Genomic DNA, 23026 nt, shown 5'->3' with positions numbered 1-23026 from the left:
TGAATAATTACTGTGTTCTCCCACTGAGGTCTCTCTTTGTACTCCTACTTTTTCCTAGGGTTTCAGGGAGATTGTTGCCTTTTCAAAGTTCCTCTTTCTTCAGAAAAGAAGGCAGGTGGCTTGTAATTCTTCTTTTTGAGCCAAGTATTTAAGTAGGAAAGCTTTCTACCCGGTAGCCTGTCCTGTCCCTCTGGTTTTTGCATTGCCCTGCATACTGGAGGGATAATAGGAAGTAGTTTGTCCTAGAAAGTCACTTTCACTTAAAGACCTGAAAATTCATGTGTTTGTGACTCTCATGTTACCTGTTTTCACATAGCAGCTTCCAAATTTGCTAAGCTGATTTGAATTGAGATAAATTAGATCATTTGCAGTCCAACTTGCCTGCCAAATTCAAATTGGCACTTGAAGTACTTTATCTATGTTTGGGGGTTTGTTGGAAGACACAATCATCAAGACTTAGCTACACTGGAAAAGTTTGTTTTTTTCTTTTCTGTCTGAAAAAAAAAAAAATCCCAAGAACCCATGTCATCCCTACCACTCTGTGTTGTTATGGTTAGTTTTGGTTTGTTTTCTTGCTTGTTCTCCTTAGAGGGAAAAAAAAGATTTCCCAATTCACTAACTAGTTAGTCTAGGTGTCCACTCACTAAGTCTGAGAAAAGTTCATTTTCTTTGCAGAAAACAAATAACACCCTTAGAAGTAATAGATTAATCTAACATACTAATATAATGCTTGTTTTAATTATCTGGATACACAATCTAGTATCAGCACTCTAGGACTGTATTGGTTAAGATTGAATTCGTTATCCATCTTTTTCTTCTGTTAAAAATCCTCTGCTGAACCACAGAAGGAAGTTAAACTCACACCACTCCCCAAAGAGTATTTATTCTGCATCCTGAAATGGTTCTCTGGTGCTTTTTGCATAGTTTATAGCTATGCAGACCTCGGTAAATACCAATAACAATGCAGTAGTGAAGTTTTTCTTAAGCTTATCTATTGAAATGAAGACAAAAGCTGCTCTCAAGTCCATGCCTTGCCACACATCAGGCTGCTTTGTATAGTTACTCAGCCTTGGAACTTGAAACCAAAAGGACATAGCACTAGTATTACAGAATAACTGAATGCTTCTTGGTATAATGCAACCTGTACTATGTAAATGTGACTGTTGCATAAATTGGTGGTATTGTGTCACAGAGTATTGGTCTATAAATTGGTGGAAGAATATTTTATAAAGCACAGAAAAAGTGCCTCATGCTCATTTCTTGGTTAATATGACAAACAAGGTCTCCAGAAAGTTGTTGGTTGAGAGGTAGGAAGTGACACAACCCTTGCCTGATAGCAGAGGAATCGAGCTCTGGACATGTAGAAATTCATTGTGTTCACAGGCCTCCCCAAGATGAAGACTCTCCAGATGATTTTCACAAAAGAATGGTGAAAAATCCAGCTACTAAGATGCCTGAAACTTCATTTTATTTTGTTGTAATTTTTTGTTCCTTTAAATAATACGCGAATGGAGCACAGATATCAGCTTACCCAGCTATCTCTCTGGTGGAAGATTCATATTTGGGAGAGAACAGATTGGCTTTCCCTAATGCCCCCACTGTTATAAAATGTTTGATAAAGGTGAAGTTTGCCTCTATGTATGTTTTTAGACATTGGTCAATTTATTCACATAATAAATGATTACATAACATCTGCCACCTGCTAGACGCTATGCTTGTGGCTGGTAATAAAACAAATAAAGCCTAGTCTGTGCCCTCCTTAGGCACCCTCAGCAGCTGCTAAAAGTAAAATTAGAATCAAAGTCCCAGAGATGACATTAGTTATACATAGAGATGACTGACTTCCAGAAATAATTGGTAGAGGGGTGGCTGAGAAGACGTTAAAACATAGACTTGATAAATAATCATGCTTGCTTTAAATCAAACTTGTTATCTAATTCAGACACAGCGAATGGAGGAGGTGGAAATAATGAACAGAATTCATGCACTCAGGTGTCAATGTGGACTGGATACATAGACCCCTGCCCTCACAGATTTTATAACACTTATTGACCTCTTTTCCTCAGGCTTTCACACGTCCAAAATATCATAAGCACTCAGTAGCTTACTCCAAATTGTTGGAATCTTCTTCCATTCTTCTCTTTCCTTCAACCTAATCCTCCCTACCAACAAAAACTCATGTGCTGTCTATTCCCAACTCGGCAGCCAGAGTAAAGTTTTGAAAAGGCAAGCCAGGAAGAACAAATATCAAGGGTGAAGTACTTTCTCCTTTTATGTGGATAAAATCCAATCCCCTGTCAAGCACCAGTGACTCAAGCTTGCAATCTTAGCTACTCTGGAAGCTGATGGTTCAAAGTCAGCCCAGGCAGGAAAGTCAGTGAGACTTTTTATCTTCAATTAACCACCCAAGAGCCAGAAGAGGAGCTGTGGCTCAGGGGTAGAGTGCTAGCCTTGAGGGAAAAAGCTAAGAGATGGCACCCAGACCCAGAGCTCAAGACCATTATCGGGACTTAAACAATAAATCCAAACCCTTTTTCTTGGGCTATTAAGATGTCATTGTCTAATCCAGGTCTTCTTTACAGCTTTGACTCCCATGTCACTGCCCTTCTGCAGATACACTCTCCATCCTGTGCTCAAACTCACCAATTACTTCCAAAATTTGGGGTTTTGTTTGTCTGATCTGATATGCAGTTATGTTCCTGGTCTTTGAATCACAGGGTAGGTTTGCATCTACTTTCTCAATGTCTCATCATTACTATTGTAATGTGTCAATGCTATCATACCCTTACCGCATCCCAGCTTTATTGTTTTGATTGGCTTATTAAATTAAATTGTTCGTCTGCTACCATTAGAACCAAAGTTCCTTATTTATCTTGTCTACCCCATCCATATTCCTGGTATGTATTTGATGCTCAGTAAATAGGCGTGGATAGATGAAACATCATTCATGAAAAGCTGGGAGAGGCCATAAGGAGAAAAGGAAAGATGGAGAGAGGGAAAGATACGGAGAGAAATCATCTGAGACAGGTTTTAAGAACAGACAGAAGTGAAATATAACAAGAAGGTGGAGAAAAGGGTGGAGAGTTCAGGATGATCAGCAGGCAGATCATCAAGAAAAGTAAAATTCAAGCATGTGGGCTTGTAGTTTAGCTTATAGAACCCAATGATGGGTTTTAGGCAGGAAAGTAACAGGATCTAATTTGTGTTTTATGAAAATTGTCATGGCAATGGTGTAAAGAATGAATTAGAAGAGAGAAGTCAGAAGAAAAGTTATGTTAACAGAAAGAAATGGTCAATGTGGCAGCTTAAATAAAAAGGAGCTGAGAAGCAAGGATTTGGCAGTGCTTTTCCAACAGTGTCAGGAAGGAAGTAGTAAATCTGAGAGTCTCAGCCTTTGGTGACTAGAAAAGGAATAAATAATGGTGGTTACGAATCTGAGCTCAGAGTCAGACAGACCTAGGGTTAACCCCAAGTCTATTACTCTGTAGCTTATGTTATCCAGAACAATTGATCCAAGCCACAATTTCCTCTTCAGAGGGAAAGGAATAATTATTGTCAGCATGAAAACTGCTTAGCCTTATGAGGGCTTGGTCAGGAATGGTAGCGTACACCTATAATCCTAGATAATGAGAAGGTGATGATTGGGAAGCTTATGCTGGCAGAAGGCAAGTGAGAACCTACCTTCAAAAACAAGCTAGGAATGGTAGTGTATGCTTGTCATCCTGGCTATACCAGAGGGATAAAGTTGGCTCTGGAGACGCCTCCTGAGACATAACAGAAAGCTAAAAGGGGCTAAGGTGTGTCTTAAGTGGTAGAGTGGTTGTCTGCAAACACAGTGCAGATCTTTGATATAGGCTTGACAATTCTAATTATCAAAAGTTGCTTCATGATGTAGATAAATTACACCTCAACAGCCTTCATTCTCTTTTTATTGTTTATTGGAAAATGATAATTCTATATGTGTATGGAGTAAAAAGTTGCATTACAATGTTTGAGAACTGTGCGGAATATCATCACCCAAATATGTATCTTGTTTGTAATGAAACTGAAATGACAATGTCCAGTTGTTTGCCACAGTCACTATACTATGCAATTGATCTCTTAAAAATTAAACTTAAACTAGGCACCAGTGGTTCATGCCTATAATCCTAGCTACTTAGGAGGCTGAGATCTGAGGATAGTGGGTTGAAGCTAGCCTGGACAGGAAAGTTTCTTATCTTGAATTAGCTACTAAAAGGCTGGAAGTAGAGCTGTGGCGCTCAGTAGAGTACCTGCCTTGAGCAAAAGAGCTAAAGGTCACTGCCCAGGCCCTGAGTTCAAGTACCAGCACACACACACACACACACACACACACACACACACACAACTTGTCCTTTGTCACTAAGGCTTTGTGCCCTGTGACCGTCATTTCTTCTTTCCTTCTTCCCTGCCTTTGTAACCATCATCTATACTCTATTTCTATACTCTGTTTCTAGAGTTCAATTGTTTTGTGCTTCACATACAATGAGAAGTTATAATCTTTCCACCTCACTTTGAAATGATTCTCTGAAAATTAAGGACCCCCTCACAGACTTCTCTAAGTTGGAACACTCTTCTAATAGTAACCACTATTCTATTCTCCACATCTATGAGAGTCTTAGCATCCATGCAGAAGTGAGAGCATGTGGCACTGGCCTTTCTGTATCTGACGTGGAATATAAATGTCCACCAAGAGCGTTTTACTGCAAGTAACAAAATTTCATAAAAAGAATAAATTTTTTGTGGCTGAATAACATATATTTACCACATTTCTTCATCTATTCATTCAGCAATGGACATCTGGGTTGATTCCAAGTCCTGGCTATTGTGAGTAGTGCTACAGTGAAAGTAGGGGTTCAGGTACCTGATTTACAAGTGTCTTAGCTACCAATAATGTATAGTTCCCAGCTGGTACAGTGGCTTATACATGTAGTCTCAACTACTTGGTGGTAGAAATATGAGGCTTGTAGTGTAAGGTAAACTCAGGCAAAATGTTAGTGAGGCCCTGTCTCAAGGAGCAAGTCAGATGTGGTCACGCATGCCAAAATCCCAACTGTGTAGAAGGCTTGGGTAGGAACATAGTAATCCAAGGCCAGCCCTACACCCTCCCCAACCCCCAAAAAAGTGTGAGATTCAATATGAAAAATTCTAAAGCACAGAAGGCTGGGTGTGTGGCATCTAGCCTAGGTGTAGAGCACCTGTCTAGCACGTGTGAGACCCTGAATTCAAACTCTAGTGCTGCCAAGAAAAAGCAAAACATATATCTCAGTTGATATTTACAAGCCTAACTCTGTGCTTCTGTTTAGTCTCTGTTCAGTTGGATTAGCTTGAGTCAGTACACAGAACTTAGCCATCTGTATGAAGAAGCAAACGTTGAGATATGGCCATAAGGCTGCTCAGACTGTAAACCTATGTTTCACCCAGCAGCCCCCGGCTCTGACAGAGAGAGGCAAGGGAGGAGGGAAGGAAATTGTCCTGGACTGGAAGTTGTATCGTGTGTTGATATTATCAATTCCCAGTTGTGCTACGTAAAATCCATGCTTTAAATCTAGTCACTGTTTTACATAGTACTTCTGCCAATGTTTTCCTATTTTTTTTCTTTCTTTTTCCTCTTCTGTAGGTTGTAGGGCTTAAACTCAGGGCCTGGGCACTGTTCCTGCGCTCTTTTGTTCAAAGCTAACTCTCAAGCACTTTGAGCCACAGCTCCACTTTCAGTTTTGGAGTGGTTAATTGGAGATGAGAGTCTCACTGAGACTTTTCTGCCCATGCTGGCTTCCAACTATGATCCTTAGATCTCAGCCTCCTGAATAGCTAGGATTACAGATGTGAGCCACTAGCACCTGGCACTATTTCCATTTGATCAGATACATTTTCATTCTATCAGATCTTGAGATAGAATGAGAAAGAGGTAGGGTTGATTTACCGTTAAGTTCCTACCTTCAAATCTATCAGGTGTGTCACCCTCCTATGCAAGTGATATGTTTTCTTTTGAATCTGTCCAAGACTTAACATTTTTAGAGATTTAATAGACTCATTTGGAGGTAACTATTTCAAAGGGGACACCCATGCATCTCATTAACTGCACCTTACTGTGACATTATCACAAAGACTTCAAACCTTAAGGACTTAGAGACCTTTTAGCACTCTGTTTAGTAAACGTGAGCCCCTTGGCTGATGATCTGAGCTCTGTCTTAGCAGAGTTCAGGCTGCTGAGGCGGGTGAGATTTCAGTCCTCTGAATGTCAGCAGAAGCGCAGGCCTGCACGTCACAGCAGAGCCCCGGGTCATTTACACTTGTGGTTGTTTTACTTCGCAGCCCAGAGCCTTCCCTGAGCTGCTGTCACGATGACCCTGAGGCTGCCCTTCACAGCCTCCTGACTCCACTCCCAGCATCCCCTTTCAAGCTGACACGAACAGAGACTGACCTTGCCTCATCAACCACTTACCCACACCGACCCAATTAATCTTTGGTTGCCAGTCAATCTAGCGCAGTGCCCTCCTTGAATACTACAGAAGTTCACAGAGGGAGGCTTTGGGCTTCACTGGATTTCACAGGAGATGAACCGTGGTGGAAACACAGACAGCTGCCCTGCTGAATGATTTGAGGGCCCCTGGCGACCGAAGGTATCTCCTTGCCAGAATGTCCATGTGGGGGCTCAGCCGCAGCCTGCTCCCTTGCTCCTTAGGGGATTCTTTCCAAGAATAATTAACCATTTGTCTCCATGTACATAGTGATGCCCTAAAGACAGAGCTCACAGAAAGATCAGGATACAGGAATGTCCAATATAGAAGGAATTCTGGGAGGTCCCCAAAACATCTCAGGGTACTGGATACCCCACAAGTAGTAACCCAAATTGAGATTCTAAAGTGACTTGAAAGGCAAACTCACCTAGGTTCATTAAAGTGTTGGGTAGGATGTGCAGAGTGCTCAGCACAGTGCCTGCCTGCCTGCCTGCCTGCCACACAGATCACTGTAATCAGGACACTCACTACTTACTATCTGTGCTAGTCAGAATCTGTACAGGAATAGAACCCATATAGTTATAAAAGAGGATTTATTAGATGGGCTAGTATGATTGGAGACTGGAAAATCCCATATGGCCATTGTATATTGGAGAGGCAGAAAACCCAAGAGCTGTTAAGTCCAATAAGCTGGAAGTGTCAGAACAAGGGAGACCAATGATCTACCCTAATCTGAGGATGAATGTCCAGAAGGTTCCTGGTGAGTTACTGGTGTGAGTACACATTGAAAGGCTGAAGGAGTCTGATATCTGCAGGTGATGACAGCAACAATAGACACACTTATTCAGGAAGTATGGAGTTGGCAATCTCTAGCTGGTTTTGTCCTTGCTAATTGTGAAGATGGGGGAAGGGACCACTTCACTTCCTCCATCACGGACTATTGGCAGCGTCTGGAAAAGAGAAGACAGATTGTCCCTAAAAACCTAAAAGGAAAGCAGTCCTACCAATACCTGGTTTTGAGTGTGGCAAGAGCCCTGTTGGATTTGTAAACTACAGACTGGTTGAATCATAAATTTACATTGCCCTGTCAGGAAGTTTATAAGAATTTGTTACAACAGCCATAAAACAAAAATAAATCCATTGGTTCTTTCAGAGGGGAGACCTAGAAACCCCATCCAGAGGAGGGTTGTCCAAAGCAGTGATTTTCTCAGTCCCGAAAGAAACCACAAACCTAAAAGTCTCCCAGTTCATCCCTGCATGGCACCCAAGAGTTTAAACTGGATCGATCCCCTGTAATCACAGATGGCTAAAAGTCCTACTGAGGCCACACAGTAATGATGGAAGGGAGGATCCTTTAAGGGAAGTCTATTGGAACTTAACCCTGGAACTTTTTGGATAACTACTTCAAAAGGAGATACCAACTGTAAAGGGAGTTGTTGTGAATCTGAGTAGACAAAGCTTTAGAAAAAGAAAAATTAACAGACAAAGAAACGTGTCCTGTATCTCAAGTTTACCTTTATTGTGCGAAAGAATAGCAGAGATCTCAGAAGACTGTCATCTTAAAGCACAATGTGTCCCGTCAAAGATGGAGTGGCAGTATTAATGGAATTGCTTTGCTTTAGTAGGTTTAAGGCAAATCCTTAACATTATATTCCTGCCGTTTTCTAAATTAAATTTATAAGAAATATTACGTGTCCTGCTGTGCAAAGTGAAAGCTGTATTCTTGTAAAGGGCTTATAATCATATTAAAAAGCTGGAGGGTGAAGTTTGCTCATGCCATCAAAGACACAAAGCAAAAAATAGTCTTATATTGTGCATTTCTATAATGGTAATACTTTTCAGGGTATACAACACCACAAAAGTGCTTCGCTGATATTGTTTCCTTAATCCCCAGAACACCCCCGGTGTGGAGGTGTATTTTTATCTCCACTTTGCATATGGGAAAACTGAGGCCCAGCTAGTGTCAGCAATTTGCCATGGCCTCTCAGCGGTGGGCTGGCAACACAGCTAGCGCAGAAACTCCAGGATTTCAGCCTGAAGACTAGTCACACTTATTCATCAGACAACAGTCATCTTTCTAATCTACCTTTCTGCAGGTACAGAAATAGCTCCAGGAGGATGGCAGCATCACTCAAATTTTATCTTCAAGCTCCTCAAGAAGAAGGAAAAAATCCTATAAATAGGTTTTCTGTTAATTCCACCATATCTGCTTAAAATACTTACAAACTGTCAGTGGGTTGGAGAGCCTGTCCCAGCACAGGGCTTAAGAGTCAGGCACTTTTGTGAAGTTAATGGGATGTGGTTGCTCTGGGGACAGCCAGTAGGACAATTCGGGAGCTTCAGGAAGCTTGTCTTTCTGGTAAGCTGGTAGTTCACCAGCAAGCATTTGTCCTCAGACTAGTACATCCTAGTCTCTTAGATAGTCCTGTTTCTGGACACAGTTTATTCTGTAACCTTTCTCTGCAGATTGGGATGTTAAAAATACATGTTTCTAACATTCTGTACATGTTTCTTGGGCTTACTAGGAAAGTCTACCATGGAGCCAATTCTCCAGCCCTCCCTCCCTCCCTCCCTTCCTCCTCTCTCTCTCTCTCTCTCTCTCTCTCTCTCTCTCTCTCTCTCTTTCTCTCTCTCTCTCTCCCTCTCTCTCTCTCTCTCTCTCTCTCTCTCTCTCTCTCTCTCTCTCTCTCTCTCTCTCTCTCTGTCATGACTTTCTGCTTTTTAGGCAAGTACTGTACCACTTGAAACATTCCCCCAGTTCTTTTTTTGCTTTAGGTGTGTGTGTGTGTGTGTGTGTGTGTGTGTGTGTGTGTGTGTGTGTGTGTGTGTTTGTGTGTGTGTGTGCATGCACATTTGAACTCACAGTCTAGGTGCTATCCCTGAGGTTCTTTGGCTCCAAGCTAGTAAAGCACTAGCTAGTGCTCTACCACTTGAGCCACAGATCCACTTCCAGTTTTTTCAGGAGGGGGGTAGTTTATTGGAGATAAGTCTTGTGAACTTTCCTGCCCAGGCTGGCTTCACGCCACAATCCTCAGATCTCAACCTCCTGAGTAGCTAGGCTTACAAGAGTGAGTCACCAATGCCCAGCTGCTTTACTTATTTTAAAATTAAGATTTAACATTTATCTTGGGCCAGCATGGACTGCAATTCTCCTTCTTATATTTCCCACATAGCTAGGATATCAGGGCCTAGCTTTTTGTTGGTTGAGATGGTAACATGAGAACATTTTGCCCAAACTCTTCTGAAATCATAATCCTCAATCTCCTCCCAAGTAGCTAGGATCACAGGTGTAAACCACAATGAGCCTTTTTTTATATTAGTGTATGTTAATCGTAAAAATGATTTTCACCATGGTATTTCACAATGCTTATATTGCATATTGATCAGATTAGCCTACTTTATTGCCCTCTTTTTCCTATTCCCCTCCCCACTATCTTTTAGTGGGGTTACTGTGGAGTATCTTCATACACAGACAGATATTTCTGAACCTCTTCCCCTGATCTAGACTATGATCTTTTTACTTATGTATCTCACATAGTTGGGATTAAAAACGTATACCACCACACTCTCATAAACAAAAGAGTACTCTCTGAGTTTCAACATCTTCATAAAAATGCCCAGAACTCCTTCCTATGGAAAGAAGAAGTAGAAGGCCTAAACTTTTTTCTTTGTTTGTTCCCTGGGTGGTTGTACTGACGTAGGGAGCACAGGTCTGACCAGCGCCATATTGGTCATATGTTAGATGGTAGGCATCTTGTTTTCATGCCAGGGGAAAGAAAAGCCCCTGACTCCCAGGTGATGGGCGTGCCTGGATCCCTGGAGCCAGGGACTAGCAATTGGCTGATAGGTTACTGAACCTGTCAGTCCAGTGCCTGGGACTAGGAGTTTCCTGTGACCCTGCCCCCTGCCCAGACCCTATTTAGGTCTGGACAAGCATAGGTGCCATCATGCCATACCGTGTGTCTCTGTGATCCTGTCCTGTGTCCTGTCTCCTGGCTTGTCTCTGGTCATCATTTCATCCCAATCCAGCTCTCCATCGGAGCTGAATTGGTTTGTTAGTACTGGGTTTTTTTTCCTTTTTTTTCTCCTCCCTGGCCCATTTTGTAGCTGTGTTAAGAGTATTTGCAGGCTGCAGGCTTTTGTTACAATGTGCGTCCTAAAGACTGTTAGTGTCCTAATAAACATTCCAAGATTTGACCTCTCAAAATGTGGCTTCTCTGATAATTTACCTTCCAACAGAACCTGATACAGAAACCAAAGGCTTGAGCACCTTGCAGACAGCCCAGGTTACTGCAGTGGTGTATGCAGCACATGTTATCAGTGTCTCAAGTATTATGGACTCAATGGAGCTATGCTATCACTTTACTCATGAGGAAAAGTCACTTGCTCAAGGTCACACAAGCAGTAAGTTGGCATGGCTGGAATTCTGTCCAAAGTCTGATGGGATGCAAATATCCATGAAGACTACTCTACTTCTTCTAGCACTCTGGTAAGTGAACTTGTCTTTTGATATGTAGAGACTGTTAACTCTCAATAGTCCTCCCAGCAGAAGGGTATAAACGGTACTGTTGGCTGTTTGCATCTTTCTGTATGTTCCACCTGAAAAATCATACTTATCTATATATCTTGGTTTGGGGATATTCAGTTCTTGAGAATCTTCAATCAGAATTAGAGACATGGTATCTAGTTTTTCTTGGAAGCCTATGTAAAACAAAGCCAGTGAGGTTATTGGGTAGAAAATGGTTTTCTATTCTTTTCTTTCCTATACTTATATGATACCCTGTTGATTGTTGTGTGTTGCAAATGTTCATTTGTTTAATGACTAATATGACTACAGTCGGTGGTTAGGTACACAGAAGCTTATTTTAAAGAAAAGTTTCAAGCCCAGGATTGGGGGAGACAACCCTGTTAAGGGGAATATCTTACTTGTGTCCATCAGAGTAGGGCAGTATGGAACCTTACACAGAGTATCTGGGACCAACTCCTTCTACTGTGCAGAGATGCCCAGCTGTATCACCTTGCTATGCCCTGTTCTCCTACCAACCAATGATTGTGTGCTGCAGACACTTTATTTGAAGAATATATGGGACTGAGGCATGGTACCAGTGGCAAAGCTCTTACTTAGCAAGTGCGAGTCCCTGAGTTCAAAGTCTAGTACTGTAAAAGAGAATAATGAGAGTGCTAGACTTGGAGACTAAAACACCATCCTTGAAGCTCAGGTGTTGAGTTACTAATTCTCTAGACAGCAAACAGGGAGCCATATCAGGTTACTAAGAAAAGAAGGAATGTGATTAAAATGGGTTCTTTCATATAAGTAATCTGACAGCATCCTTGATGAGCTGAACCAGGAGAGATTAGAAGAGAGTAGTAAGTAGGACTCTATTGTAGCCATTTAAGTAAGAAACGATGAATCTCACCTGAAATGTCTGAAAGTGGCATGATGAAGGAATTGCAAGCGAGGCTCTGATGGATTAGATCCTGGATGTTATAGGACTAATTGGAAGGAAAAAAAAATAATTAGAGGAGGATTATGTTGATATTGTGGAGAATGATAGTTGAGTTTCCAAGTTTTCATTTCAGCATGCCAGAGAAGGGAGAATTTGGGGTTCAATCAAGGGATTGATGGATGCAGACTTTGATAAACCCTTGAGCAAACGAAGAGATGGAAGGTGTGCTGTAAGGACAGCTTCAAGATGACCTTGTTATAGATATAAACTGTAGACAGAAATGGGAAGTAAGTGAGCCAGAAAGCAGAAGGCCATAGGAAGCCAACAGGGAGGATTTGGAAGGGTAAAACCAGACCCAAGAAAATCCATCTGCAGAAAGTAAACAAATAGTCTCTTCCCGAAATTATTTTAAAAACATATTTAGAACATGGCTCATCAACTAACAATCTTATAATCAAATTAGCCAGAGTGAGATGGTATTAGGTTCATGCCACCCCTTCTATCCAAGACACTGAGTTATAAAGAATATGGCAAAGAAGAGACAAAGTTATTTACTTACCTTTATCCTAGGTGGGCTCACATACTTCAAATGACTTGGAAAAAAATTCGATAATCTGATCATTTGCTAGAGTTTATTTGCTGAGATTTTTTTTTTTTTTTTTTTTTTTTTTGTGGCTGAATGATTATCAGACTGTGATCAGACTGGCCAGACCAGCCCAAGGGCATTATCCACATTAGCAAAGCACAGTATGAAGATAGAAGGTCATTGATTTCACAGGAAACAGTGGTTTGAGGGCAGCCCCACTCTTCTGGAAAGTGGTAGGAGAGGTGACTGGCGACTCTGAGAGGACTGAAAGTCTGTCTTGTCAATTGCTCAGCATTTGCACAGAATCTCTGATATCCTGGGAAATGTGGGATCATTGGTTCTTTTTTTTTTTTTTTTTTTTTTGCTGGTCATGGGACCTGAACTCTGGACCTGGACGCTGTCCCTCAGCTCTTCAGCTCAAGGCAAGCACCCTCCACTTGAGCCACAGCACCACTTCCAGCTTTTTTTGCTTATGTGGTGCTAAGGAATGGAACCCAGGGCCTCATGCATGCAAGGCAAGCACTCTACCACTGAGCCATCTTCCCAGCCTGGATCATTGGTTCTTGAAAGCCCTGAATCCACCTTGGTCCCAAATAAGATCTGGAGGACAGAAGGCCAGCCAGCCAAGGACTTATGGAGGCTGATACAACTGGGTTTCTCACTAGCCACGCTGAGCCTGCAGATTCCTAGGGTTTGACCAGCAGAGGAACGAGTGTAAAGAAGAAAGCGTTGATCCCAAACAACCTTCCTTGGAAACAACCCAATTTGCTCTGATCTGCTGATTTCTGCACTCTTTCCAGGTGCTCTTGAATTTAAACTACTCTTTATTAGTTTCTGTGGATTCTCTTTGTGGAAAGATTTACTGTTCTTCATTTCATGGGAGGCAAAATATAAAAAATAAAAACTTCCGAGGCATCTTTGGGGATTTTACAATGAAGGAGTAGAAAATTGTATTTCAAAGTTGGAGCTAATGAGAGATCATCCTGTAATGGATGGGATACAGGCTCTCTGTCTGTGGAGGAGACAGGCAATTTGCCTTCTGCCGTTTTCTGTCACCAGGAAAATTTTAGCTTTCTAATCTGACAAGGAAGCTTTGTAGCCTAGAACATGGTGCCCTTCCCTCCTAACCCCCCCAAAAAGATGAGAACCAACTATTACTGTTGTGTTTTACCATTGCATTTGGCTTTTACTAGCATTTGCCTTCAGGATAATGAATCCATTCTTTCTCTAGAATGACTTTTCTAAGAATTTTCCTGTGACTATTTCTCAAATTGTCACAACACCTCTGTGTTGCACACATTAAAACAGCTACCAGCCCATAAATAAAGCTCTGCTAGTTATTTTCCATTTGCCCTTCCAAATCTCTGGCCTCTTCTGTGCTGCTGGAGGCTAGCCTCCAGGAGGGGTTTTTCCTGATCTCTGTTCTCTGGATTCTGGTAGGATATGTCCAATGAGATCCAGCCCCCCTACGCCCAAATCAGAGAGAAGGTGTGGGAGAGGACAGAGGAATCTATTCCTCTATGTCTGCCCCCTCCTTCTGTGGTCTGCAGAGGTTCTCTGTCATCTCCAGGATCAGAATCCTACCCTTTGCTTCTTAGGGCTCAGGACACTTTGTGCCCCCCCCCCCCCAACCCAGTGCTTCCTTGTTGGTCGTCACCCCTGCCCACACCCCTGCAAGCAGGTCTCTTTCTTAACTTCTTATCAAGGAAACGCTTGAAGGATCCCATTGCTTCCTGCCTGGCCTCTGATGGAAACATAAGCCACAAATTATTTGTAAAGTAATATCTGAATGAGTATGGAGGAGGAAAAAAACTATATCCCAGTAAAAAGTTTAACAGACATACTAGGAATTTTTGTCAGGATAATTCTGTGTCATAGAAAAAAGACTCAACCTGACACTGATGGCTGTTGGTTAGTTGTGCAGGAGACTAAGATGTGAGGATTGCGGTTTGAAACCAAGCCAGGCAGAGAAATATGTGAGACTCTTACCGCCAGCAAAAAGATAAAAGATAACCAGCAGAAAGCCAGACCTGCTGGCACAGCTCAGGTGGTACAGTGCCAGCTGTGAGAGAAAGAGCTGACCTGGGGTTTGTGTTGAAAGCCCAGTGCTCACACACAAACATGAAAAAAATAAAAAGAGGGAGAAAGAAAATGGACAGCATTCAAAATACCTGGGACATGGACCAAGGAGAGGAGCACCCAAGTTCATATCCCTGTACTGCCAAAAATAATTCAAGAAGATAACTGAAGAAATTATGGAACATTTGTTTTTAGACAACAGATCTCTTATTTTGTCCAGTATTAAAAGTGATTATTAAGTTTGATGACATGGAACAAACAGTACAAGAACACCAGTACAAGAACAGAACACAACTCTAGCCGGGTACCAGTGGCTCACGCCTGTAATCCTAGCTAGTCAGGAGGCTGAGACCTGAGGATCATGGTTCAAAGTCAACCCAGGCAGAAAAAGTCTGTGAGACTCTGATCTCCAATAAACCACTAGAAAAACCGGAAGTAGCATTGTGGCTCAAGAGGTAGAGCGCTCACCTTGAGCTGAAGAGCGCAGGGACAGTGCCCAGGTCCAGAGTTCAAGCCCCACAACTGAAAAAAAAAAAAGAAAAAGAACAGAACACAGATCAATTAAGATTAGAGAGCCTAGAAACACACACACACACACACACACACACACACACACACATTCAACACCTATCTTTTTGCTGTTTTTCTTTTCTTTTCTTTTTTTGGTTTGTTTGTTCATTTATATGTCTTTGGAAATGGAAGAGGAGGTACAGAAATGGAGAGACAAAGGGTGAACAAATGCAGCAGTGGTATTCACTGTACATCCTATTTTGAAAATGAACTATACAACTTGTGGGTGGGGATGGGAGGGGAAAACTAGGAGACAGCATGGAAGGGGGTGGCATTGTCAAAAAAGAAATGTACTCTTGAATGTAACTGTAACACTTCTATTTCACTTTTATAATAACAAAAAAATATTTTTGTCTTTTTTTTGTATTGGGGATCGAACCCAAGATGGTGCACTTGTTAGGAAGCACTTTGCCACTGAGCTACATCCCAGTCCCAAATATTTTTTTAAATGTTCAAGTCCCAGTAGCAGCATACACACACACACACACACACATACACGTATGCACACATGTTTATCTTCAATAGATACTTATTAAGGGAAAATCTGGGATTATATATAAAATTACTTGAGAAGCGTTTGAGATAAAGCAGGAATGTAATGATGCCAGTAAATAGATTAAATCTAAGGAAAAAATGTGTAAAAATAGTGATAATTATGTCTAATATATGAAATTTAAAGAATATTCAGCAATACAGCTTGTGAAAGTGGTGATATTTCTATTCATTTGGGAAAATAATGGTTATTTAATGGAATATATTAGGATGCCTTTTGTAAGAACTAATAAACTGTACCTACAATCTTATTACTTATAAGAAATTGTACAGAAATAAAAAAATTGGAAAAAAGCCAAACAATATATAATATATAATGTATATATTGTGTATATAATACACAATATTATGTATATATTTGAATATTACATAAATATTCAAGTATGTGTTCTTTTATTTTTTGTAATATTAGAGCTAGAGTCTTTGTGAAGAAAATAAGAAATAATGCAGAATCTTTTATTTATTTTTATCATAGAAAGTACAAAATTTTGTGCAATTAAAAATATATATTACTTGTAAGGAAAAAAGTATTAACAAAATTAGTTACTGCCAGAATTGTGGACTAGATAGACTGAAAATTTTTCTAGCTAGTAAAAGATCCAGATAGAACACTTTATAGGTCTTTCATCTTCAATTAACCAGCAAAATGCCAGGCTGGAGGCATGGCACAAGTAATAGCTAAACAAACAAAGACCTGAGTTTGAGCTCCCAATATAACCCTCCCCTTCCCTTCTACCCCCAAAAGGTAAATGAAGCATTTAAAAAATCAGAACTGAAACATTTTTTCCTCTGTGTATATGGTGGCACAGGTGATGTTATGTTTTTGTGGTGGCTGAGCAGGGTGCAGGAGAGAGAGAGAGAGAGAGCAGGAAGCCCATTGTCTAGGTGAATGAGAAGTAAAATCTGCCCGTATCTGTCCTGGCACTAACGACAGCCCACTTGGGGCTCTGCAGTGTCTAATACAGCTAGTCCAAGAAACCTTGCGGAGGCAGCAAGCAGAGAACATGCAGGTTGTCTCTGAGGGCATGCAATTCCCAACAAGAACCGAGGAACTCTCAGAAATGATGTTCCAAGGAAAATGAATTTGCAATCAAGAGAACAAAAACACAAAACACAAAAAACAAACAAACAACAACAACCACAACAAAACCCACAAAGCACCAGATGAAAGACCACACAGACAGAAGATGGAAAAGATTTTTAGATTCCAGAATTATCAGACACAAACTATAAAATAGCATTTAATATGTGTAAATAAAAACAAGAGAGGCTTAAAAATAAAAGAAAGGAACAAGAAATGATTAGAAGCAGCCAAGCAGACTTGAAATAGAAGCAATAAAATTCTATAAATGAACCATATAATAATTAATATAAAAACTCAGTGGGTGTGTTCAATGGAAGATTAGACACAGCTGGAAAGAAATTAGCATCTTGGAAGATAGATTGGAAGGAATTATCCAGAGAACCACATAGAGTGTCAAATAGCAAATTTAAAGCACAGTTGAGAGACATAGAAGATAGACAAAGTCTTAAATATATCTAATAGGAGTTCTAAACAATTATGTAGAAAAGCAAATCTTGAGGAGAGAGCAGCCAGAATTTTTTTCAAAATTATGGAGATAACACCACCTCATACCCCAGAAAATCAGCAACTTTTAGAGAGAATAAGCAAAAACAAAACCACACTTGAATAACATGACAAAATTGCTGAATACCATAGATCAAGAAAGTGAAGAGCAGTCAGAAAGAAATACAAGATTACCTCTAAATACAGCAGTTAGATAATGTCTGGCATCTCACTAGCAATAATACAGCTCTAAGGATAATAACACTTGTATTGAAGGAGGATTCACAAACATAAAGTCTTCCAACAATGAGAGTGACATATGCAAATTTTCTCAAGCAAATAAAACTTTTATTATTTTTTAAAAATCTCAAATGGTTGTACAAGGGAGTTATAATTCAACATGTCCATTAATGCACCCAGTGCAAGCTAAACCTTTAAAAATAGCTTTCCCTCACCCGGTGTCTGTGTAGGGGTTCATGTCTATAATCCTAGCGACTCAGGATCTTAGTTCAAAACAAGCCAAGACAGATAAATTTGTGAGACTCTTATCTTTGATTAACCAGTAAAAAGTTAGAAGTAGAGCTGTGGTTCATGTGGTAGAGTGCCAGCGTTGAGTAAAAACTCAAGCAAAATTGCAAAGCTCTGAGGTCAAGCCCCAGTACCAGCATGCATGCACGCACGTGCGTGCGTGTGTGCGCGCACACACACACACACACACACACACATTTATCTCCAATAGATAAGGGGAAATCTGCAGGTATATCTAAATTTATTTTTGAAGTGATTGAAATAAAGCACAAATGCAATGATAACCAATAAATACAGATTAGATCTAGGAGGAAAAAGTATGTAAAAATGGTGATAATTATGTCCACTGTGTAAAATTTAAAAAGATGATTTTGTAACCGCTCTGTACAGTATTTTCACAATAAAAAAAAGATGGAAGTAAAGTATTGGAAATTTAACTTTATAGTATTGCAGGTTCTAAAAGGTGTTAAAGTATTTATGTTGCTTCCATTATTTGGAAGAAGAACAATTTAAAATTAACTTTGGTGACTTATGCTAACCATTAAAAGAATAGAATATAACTTCCAATCTTACAGAGGAAAGTAATGGAGTGAAAAACCTTGGCGGGCAGGCTCAATGTATTAAAAGTTATTTATTTATAATATCCAATCAATGTAAATGTCATGTAGATCATTGCAATACTGCATTATTTAGGGACTAATTGCCAGAAAAACTCTATACATTTTCAGTGCAGGTGCAGCTTTCTTCTTTGGAAATATTTCTGATCTGAGGTTAATTCAACCTATAACTGTGGAAACAGCAGATCAGAGATGAAGGCTGACTTTGTGAATGTGTATAGATATACACACCTATGTAATACATACATGCATATGTATATACATGCACATGCATATCACACATATATGTATATATATAAATACATACAATACAAAATAAATACACAAATACAAAAAGAGGAAGTCAAAAGTTGGAACAGTGAACACAAAATCCAGAAAGGGCTGGATATGAATTGTGGTCACTCGGCTTGGTCTCCCTTGGACTGTTGTCAGTGGGATTGCCCTTAAGAAGGACTTATAGGGGTATGTCTAACTGCTCAGAACTGGGTGCCCAGATAGGCCTGCTCCCTTCCCCCCTGTTCCCAACAGTACATTCTGCAGGCAAAGGGAAAGAAACTTGGATTTGGACACAGATTGCATTTGACTTCCCTGTGAATCTTGTGTGATCCTCTAGAGGAACAGGAGAGGTTCTGGTTCCTCATTTCTTCCCATTACTCATCTGAGTCAATAGTTCTCTTGAAATCAGAGAATCAGATTAGAGCTTTGGCCATAGTGGAGGCCATCAGTTTGCTCATAGCCTTCCCTTCTTTTGGACATGCAGCCAGACTACAGGTCTCAGCTTTTCCTGCAGTGAGATGACTTAGTTTTCTCCCTGAAATGCCAGTGCAGGCAATGTCTGTCTCTTCCACATTGAGCCATTAAAACCACCTATGACCCCCCTCCCCCCTTTCATGTGCCTTTTTTCTTTTAGGCTATCTGTCTCCAACTGTCAGTACTCCCTTCCGTCCCCATTGACAGCACTACAAGGGCACACACTAATACAAAAGAGCTATCATTAGCCTGTGGATCTGCATGACATGGTGGTGTGCCCTGCCCCTAGCCCTGCCCCAAAGCTTTCTAGGCCAGTGGGCCAGCGAGTGCCTGCCGGATTGCACCTTGTCTCTTCAGGTGTCTTCATTTTTACCACCTTCCCTTCCCTAAGTCAAGAAAGCGTTCTCCAGAGTTGCTCATAAATCACTTAAGAGTGATTTTTTTTGTTTTGAATGGCTTTTTGTAAAGTCCCTTTCAGATGAATCTTCAAACACTGTGTGGTGTTTCACCCACAAATGTCAGATTTACCTCATTAGTTAATTTGATCTCCTGGGTGCGAAACTGTTCATCTTTTCACTCAGTGTGAGACAGAGGCACACGCTGTGGGGGAATATCTCAGATGCCAAAAGTTAAACACAGCAGTCTTTTCCACCAGACCCATTTGGTTTGTTACAATTATGGGTGGGAATGTGATCTGGAAGCTGAAACTGCAGTTTTGAAAGTGCAAAAAATAGCAGCAACAAGTCTTCTATTTAGAGGAAACCAAAGGTTTAAAAATGACAGTTAGAACAAAAATGAAAACGAAATAACATGTGCTGTTCTGGAAGAGGCTACAGAAATTTCCGAAGAGTTGTCTCCTAAAGTCAGCCTGCTGTTTTGATTGCTCTTCTTGAGCCTGTCTCAGATGTTATGCAAGTGCAGCAGAGCCATTTAGACATAGGCTACAATGTTGACTCCAGAAGCGTTGAGAAATAACATGAATATTTACTAAAGTTTTCTGGAAGTACCACATGGCTTCATACACAGAGAAATGCTTTCAGATTCCTCTTCACCCATCTCCTAACAAATATCTACAGTGTTGCACAAACATCCTTCCCCAGGGTGATGTCTTGATATTTTCACCTCTTTCCTCTCTTCTCCCTCTTCTTTTGCTACTTTCTCTCTATTCTCTTTGATGTAAATCTGGCCACAGTTCTTTTTTCCCCCCCAGATAACCCATCTTTCACCCAATTCATTGATATCCACAGAGAAGAATTACGGGGGGCCACTGGGGGAAAAGCCAAAAATTGTTCTGTACTGTGACCTTCCACATCTAAGCATTCTGTACCTGTAGATTTATTACCAAAAAATTACTGAGGATGGAAACTGCCTATGTAATGAACATGGAGGGATTTCATGATTCTATAAACAATAGGGAAGAACAGCTATTTACTCAGCATTTAGGTGTATTTAGTACTGCAAAGTCATCTAAAATGACTTATGGCACTCAGGAGGGTGTGTGGAGGTTCTATGTGTGTGCTCACTTTCTGTGAGCATCTCTAGATTTTGCCCTCTGGGGAGAGGGGAAGATCCTGAAGCCAATTCTTCATGGACACTAAGGGATGAGTGTATTAATCTTTTTCTCCCTATCGTAATAGTATCTAAGTCTTATGAGATTGTATTATTGATCAGGCTTCTTTCCTATACTCGTTCTCCTTTTCAAGGGGAAACTCTTAGTTCCCCAATAGTCCTGTCACCCTTAACTAAATGCGTTGTGAAAGTTTGGGTGAAGAGCAAGGCCTGGGAATTGGGACTGAGACTGTAATTTCTGCTTATATTAATTGCAACTTTGAGATATCATCTTTTTTAGTGGGGGAGAAGGGGGAAGATGGAGATACGGGGAAAAGATAATGCTCTAGCCCACTGACATAAAAGGTTGAGAATCTGTTAAATGGATTCTATGTATGTAAACATCTACTTTTAAATGTGTAGTTAATATTTCCAGGTAATAGTGCTATGGAGTGCCTGAAGGAGCAGTTCTATAAGAAATGGTTTTCCTTCTTCTTATGACCCTTGAGGACAGGTTCTTCTTCAGGTCCTGCCCAGAGTTTTCCTTGAAGTAAACCAAACTGGAGTTTGGAGCCCAACAATAGCTGTGGCTCTGCTTGCAGTCTTGTTTTCTGATAAAGAGTAACTATTATTACTTGGTATAATTAATCATTTCAGGCCCCTGAGGCCTGGGTGGAGGGCTGCCATAAGCCAATGAGAACAGACAAACCCGACATACCTGACTACAATGAAGCAGCTACATTTTTTTTATTGTCAAGGTGATATACAGAGGGGTTACAGTTACATAAGTAAGGTAATAAGTACATTTCTTACCAGACTCATTACCCCTTCCTCATTATTCTCCTACTTTCCCTCCCCCCACCCCCAGTTGTATAGATCATTTCCAACATATTGTTTTGTGATATCACTGTTGCATTGGCTCCCCACCTTGTCCTTCGCCTCACCATTCTCTTGTTCCCCTCCCTTCCCTATTTCAGATAAACCCATATACAATACCAGAATCAAATACAGTGACAACAGGGGATACAACATAGGGGGGGGAAAAGCATACAAAATTCTTTGAGAGTCCAAGTGCTGGATGATCAACTTCCTGTCCCTGATGAAAGAAGAAACCCTGCATTACAACTGAGGGATCTGGGAAGACTTGGGTTTTCTGTTACATTTTTCCATTAGCATGAACCCTTCAATGGGGCTGGCAATCCTTGAGGCACCCCACTTCTGCCAGCAGCCTCCGCCACACCTTTCTGAATGTCAAGCCCCTCGCAGCCCTGACAAATTCATATCACCTACCATCACTTCTTCGGTGACCTTTACAGTTGGTAAATGAGCTTATAGTCTTTTTTTTTCCCTCTAGTACTTTTACCCTGCAGTGAAATAATGCTTCACATTAATCACTTGGGTTCCCAGACACTTCACTTTAAGCATCTATTATAATTCTTTGCTGTCTAATATTGCATGCACTGGGAAGCATGGCTACCCTGAACACAAGCTTGTTTAGATGAAAGGCCTAGACCTGTTTTGGTAACTTCTGTTTGGCTTCTTTGACTTTGGTGAGATCGCATTAAAGTTTTATGCTTTCTGGGTATGTAAAATTGATGTAGCATAAATTAGTTGGCTGATCTATGCATTTTTGCTCTTTTGTTTGAAAATGACTTCTCTCCAAAGCTCCCTAGTGGATACAACTTCGCCTGCATGGATCTTAGACAAAAACACCCCTGTTAGTAGTTTTCATAAAAAAATATATATCTATGAAGAAAAGAAAGGAATTTCCTGGAAAAAAAAATCAGACAAAATGACTATTCTTATATATCCTTTCCTTTCTTCTTCCTGTCATTTCTAAAGAATGTAGATCCCACTGTGATGTGAGTGATCTAATGGCATTTTGTACCAGCAGTGTTAAAAATTAGAGTGACAGACTTAATCTCACATTCTACGGTTACTTTCTAAAATAAACACATGAAAGAATATACTGCCAATGTATCAAGTAGGAAGGCGATGCGTTTGCCTTAAATACCAAGACAACTTAGTGCAGACTCATCCTTGTCATCATTAATGTAACACAGATTCACCTTGAAATACCTTATGTATAGAAACTTGGAATAAAAATTTGAAGCCTTCTAATTATGTTTATTTTTATGAAGATAAAACTTAAGGAAGCTTGATGGCATGAATAATTAATACAAGTATTCCTTTTTGGAATTTAAATAACAATATTGCATGGTTTAAGAAGAGACTCCATGTTGTAGAGCAGCAATTAAACTAGCTTGGTTAACTTGTTCTCTATTGAAGGCCTATTTTGTGAT

This window comes from Dipodomys spectabilis, unplaced genomic scaffold, assembly GCF_019054845.1.
Source record: "Dipodomys spectabilis isolate Male_0828 unplaced genomic scaffold, ASM1905484v1 ptg000095l, whole genome shotgun sequence".
NCBI lineage: Eukaryota > Metazoa > Chordata > Mammalia > Rodentia > Heteromyidae > Dipodomys > Dipodomys spectabilis.
The sequence above is the reverse complement of the archived record's forward strand: the minus strand, read 5'-3'. Positions refer to the sequence as shown.